The sequence below is a fragment of the Pristiophorus japonicus genome, unplaced genomic scaffold (genome assembly GCF_044704955.1).
Source record: "Pristiophorus japonicus isolate sPriJap1 unplaced genomic scaffold, sPriJap1.hap1 HAP1_SCAFFOLD_1390, whole genome shotgun sequence".
Taxonomy (NCBI): Eukaryota; Metazoa; Chordata; class Chondrichthyes; family Pristiophoridae; genus Pristiophorus; species Pristiophorus japonicus.
This window is the reverse complement of record NW_027251061.1, coordinates 27501-32500: the sequence shown is the minus strand read 5'-3', so window position 1 is coordinate 32500 and position 5000 is coordinate 27501.

Sequence of the window (5000 nt, the reverse complement as noted above, 5' to 3'; positions counted from 1 at the left end):
GCATCGAACGCTACCACATTCCTGCGGGCCGACCCGAAGCCGAGCGCGCTGGAAGTCCGCGAAATGCAACCGGAGAAGAAAGTCTGAATGTGGCAACTGATGAACTGAAAATTGTCGGCGGCAAATGGTTAACCAAATGGGTTGAAGGTGGCAAACCATTAACCGAAAACTCTGGCAAATGGTTAACCGGCGTGTTAAGATGGTATCTTTAATAAAAGACGGAAATGACGAAGCCAACATAGCCAAACGAAGGCGGGGACGTTAGTGTGGCAGAAGGGCATGTCTTTAAGCCGTCGGGCGAATGTCCCTGCCAGTTGGAATCTTTTCGGGAAAAAGGGTGAAAAAATCGGAAAGGCCTAGCCGTCCGCCGTGGGGTGCGTTCGCTCGGGCTCGGCCAGCCGCGTCGATGGGTGCCGGAACGGTGCGGCTGCGCTCCGGGAGTGCGGAGATACGGCCTGTCAAGTTTCGTCCCGGAAGTCTGGATGGAGCTAAATCCGAAGCCGTTTGCGGGAAATTAGTTCCAGGGCTCGGCGACCGAAGTCAAATCCGTCCCGCCAACTTGACACTTGTCATTTCTGTCCTTGGGGGTTGGCGGGGTACCTGCACAGAGGTAGGAGGTGGCTGATCGAGAATTGGTGAGTTTTCCAAAGTCACGTCTCGAGCCTCCAGGTCTGCAGAGACCGACCAGGGCTGCCGCCCAACCGACTATTCACCCTTTTTGGGCGGGAATTTTTTCCATTTTTGTCCATTTTTCGGGTTTTTGGTCGGGCTTCAAAAACGGCAGCCCGAGGCCTGGCAGAGGCCGGGGCATGTCCCCGGTCGCGCCAGGCGGCTCGCGCGACCCGATTAGGCCCCGAAAGGAGTCGGGAAATCGGCAGACCTGCCCGAGTTCAGCCCGGGGGAGGCGGGGGGCAGGTCGGTTCGGCTCAAATCATTAACCAAAGCCGAGACTTGGTCTCGCTGGCGCAACCGAAGTGCCAGGCTGGATAACTCATTAACCAGAAGGCGGCTGGAGGCAGGCAGGGCTGATGGCTGAGGCCGGGTGGAGGCCACCCGCGGCCGGGAAAGTCAAAAGTCCCGTTGTGTGGAAGTCTATGAGGTCAGATTCGGCCGCCTTACCGGGCCTGCGGTTGATGGTTTCCCGCTTGGGCAAGCGAGTCGGCCCGGCAAAGTGGCCACTTGCATTTTCTGGCAAGTGTCTGCGAACAACGTTAATGAGTTGAACCTCGGCAATTGTCGGAAGTCCCGATGAAGAAATGAAAATGCCCCTTTTGCGGGGATTTGGATGCTCATGGCCGGCAGCAGGTGGCCCGACGCCCCGCCAACTTGACACTTGTCATTTCTGTCCTTGGGGGTTGGCGGGGTATCTGCACAGAGGTAGGAGGTGGCAGAATCGAGACTTGGTGAGTTTTCCAAACAAACGTCTCGAGCCTCCAGGTCTGCAGAGACCGACCAGGGCTGCCGCCCAACCGACTATTCACCCTTTTTGGGCGGGAATTTATTCCCTTTTTGCCCATTTTTCGGGTTTTTGGTCGGGCTTCAAAAGCGGCTGCCCGAGGCCTGGCAGAGGCCGGGGCATGGGCCCCGATCGCGCCAGGCGGCACGCGCGACCCGATTAGGCCCCGAAAGGAGTCGGGAAATCGGCAGACCTGCCCGACTTCAGCCCGCGGGGGCGGGGGGCAGGTCGGTTCGGCTCAAATCATTAACCAAAGCCGAGACTTGGTCTCGCTGGCGCAACCGAAGTGCCAGGCTGGATAACTCATTAACCAGAAGGCGGCTGGAGGCAGGCAGGGCTGATGGCTGAGGCCGGGTGGAGGCCACCCGCGGCCGGGAAAGTCAAAAGTCCCGTTGTGTGGAAGTCTATGAGGTCAGATTCGGCCGCCTTACCGGGCCTTCGGTTGATGGTTTCCCGCTTGGGCAAGCGAGTCGGCCCGGCAAAGTGGCCACTTGCATTTTCTGGCAAGTGTCTGCGAACAACGTTAATGAGTTGAACCTTGGAAATTGCCGGAAGTCCCGATGAAGAAATGAAAATGCCCCTTTTGCGGGGATTTGGATGCTCATGGCCGGCAGCAGGTGGCCCGACGCCCCGCCAACTTGACACTTGTCATTTCTGTCCTTGGGGGTTGGCGGGGTATCTGCACAGAGGTAGGAGGTGGCAGAATCGAGACTTGGTGAGTTTTCCAAACAAACGTCTCGAGCCTCCAGGTCTGCAGAGACCGACCAGGGCTGCCGCCCAACCGACTATTCACCCTTTTTGGGCGGGAATTTATTCCCTTTTTGCCCATTTTTCGGGTTTTTGGTCGGGCTTCAAAAGCGGCTGCCCGAGGCCTGGCAGAGGCCGGGGCATGGGCCCCGATCGCGCCAGGCGGCTCGCGCGACCCGATTAGGCCCCGAAAGGAGTCGGGAAATCGGCAGACCTTGCCGAGTTCAGCCCGCGGTGGCGGGGGGCAGGTCGGTTCGGCTCAAATCATTAACCAAAGCCGAGACTTGGTCTCGCTGGCGCAACCGAAGTGCCAGGCTGGATAACTCATTAACCAGAAGGCGGCTGGAGGCAGGCAGGGCTGATGGCTGAGGCCGGGTGGAGGCCACCCGCGGCCGGGAAAGTCAAAAGTCCCGTTGTGTGGAAGTCTATGAGGTCAGATTCGGCCGCCTTACCGGGCCTTCGGTTGATGGTTTCCCGCTTGGGCAAGCGAGTCGGCCCGGCAAAGTGGCCACTTGCATTTTCTGGCAAGTGTCTGCGAACAACGTTAATGAGTTGAACCTTGGAAATTGCCGGAAGTCCCGATGAAGAAATGAAAATGCCCCTTTTGCGGGGATTTGGATGCTCATGGCCGGCAGCAGGTGGCCCGACGCCCTGCCAACTTGACACTTGTCATTTCTGTCCTTGGGGGTTGGCGGGGTATCTGCACAGAGGTAGGAGGTGGCAGAATCGAGACTTGGTGAGTTTTCCAAACAAACGTCTCGAGCCTCCAGGTCTGCAGAGACCGACCAGGGCTGCCGCCCAACCGACTATTCACCCTTTTTGGGCGGGAATTTATTCCCTTTTTGCCCATTTTTCGGGTTTTTGGTCGGGCTTCAAAAGCGGCTGCCCGAGGCCTGGCAGAGGCCGGGGCATGGTCCCCGATCGCGCCAGGCGGCTCGCGCGACCCGATTAGGCCCCGAAAGGAGTCGGGAAATCGGCAGACCTGCCCGAGTTCAGCCCGGGGGGGGCGGGGGGCAGGTCGGTTCGGCTCAAATCATTAACCAAAGCCGAGACTTGGTCTCGCTGGCGCAACCGAAGTGCCAGGCTGGATAACTCATTAACCAGAAGGCGGCTGGAGGCAGGCAGGGCTGATGGCTGAGGCCGGGTGGAGGCCACCCGCGGCCGGGAAAGTCAAAAGTCCCGTTGTGTGGAAGTCTATGAGGTCAGATTCGGCCGCCTTACCGGGCCTTCGGTTGATGGTTTCCCGCTTGGGCAAGCGAGTCGGCCCGGCAAAGTGGCCACTTGCATTTTCTGGCAAGTGTCTGCGAACAACGTTAATGAGTTGAACCTCGGCAATTGTCGGAAGTCCCGATGAAGAAATGAAAATGCCCTTTTGCGGGGATTTGGATGCTCATGGCCGGCAGCAGGTGGCCCGACGCCCCGCCAACTTGACACTTGTCATTTCTGTCCTTGGGGGTTGGCGGGGTATCTGCACAGAGGTAGGAGGTGGCAGAATCGAGACTTGGTGAGTTTTCCAAACAAACGTCTCGAGCCTCCAGGTCTGCAGAGACCGACCAGGGCTGCCGCCCAACCGACTATTCACCCTTTTTGGGCGGGAATTTATTCCCTTTTTGCCCATTTTTCGGGTTTTTGGTCGGGCTTCAAAAGCGGCTGCCCGAGGCCTGGCAGAGGCCGGGGCATGGGCCCCGATCGCGCCAGGCGGCTCGCGCGACCCGATTAGGCCCCGAAAGGAGTCGGGAAATCGGCAGACCTGCCCGAGTTCAGCCCGCGGTGGCGGGGGGCAGGTCGGTTCGGCTCAAATCATTAACCAAAGCCGAGACTTGGTCTCGCTGGCGCAACCGAAGTGCCAGGCTGGATAACTCATTAACCAGAAGGCGGCTGGAGGCAGGCAGGGCTGATGGCTGAGGCCGGGTGGAGGCCACCCGCGGCCGGGAAAGTCAAAAGTCCCGTTGTGTGGAAGTCTATGAGGTCAGATTCGGCCGCCTTACCGGGCCTGCGGTTGATGGTTTCCCGCTTGGGCAAGCGAGTCGGCCCGGCAAAGTGGCCACTTGCATTTTCTGGCAAGTGTCTGCGAACAACGTTAATGAGTTGAACCTTGGAAATTGCCGGAAGTCACGATGAAGAAATGAAAATGCCCCTTCTGCGGGGATTTGGATGCTCATGGCCGGCAGCAGGTGGCCCGACGCCCCGCCAACTTGACACTTGTCATTTCTGTCCTTGGGGGTTGGCGGGGTGCCCGGAGATTTTCGGGAACACGATTTTCAGAACATTTTTACGACAGCGGGTACACTTTGAAAGCGCCCGAAAAGTGATGCTTTGCTGAAAGGTGCTCAATCTCAGGAAAGAGACCTTTGAAAAGAGCACTTGGAAAGTCACAAAATGAACGGTGTGCGAGACTTGGAACAATTTTGACAAAGTCTTTTGTTGTACTTTTCAAACTCTTTGGTGTTTTGCTGAAATCGTACTCTGGGAGCCAGCAGCCCCGCTTGTACCCGTGCCCGGCTCTCAGGACAGACTAGTTTCCAACGGCCCTCCGTCTTTGCGCAACAAAGGACGCTGTCTGTCACAGATGCAAGCCCCTGAGTGAGGGAAATCTGTTTTACTGAGTAGTTAAGCACACGCGCAGTTCTTTCACCAAGTTCCCCTGCGTGTTGTGTGCTCGGTATCCACCGATCGATTTGGCGACTCGTGTCCGACGTGGGAGGGCTCGGAGTGGGGCCAGCTCCGGCTGGTGTGTTACCGACTCCGGCGTTCCTCCCGTTCTGCCCCGCAATGCGCCCACCGCCGGTGGGCAGAC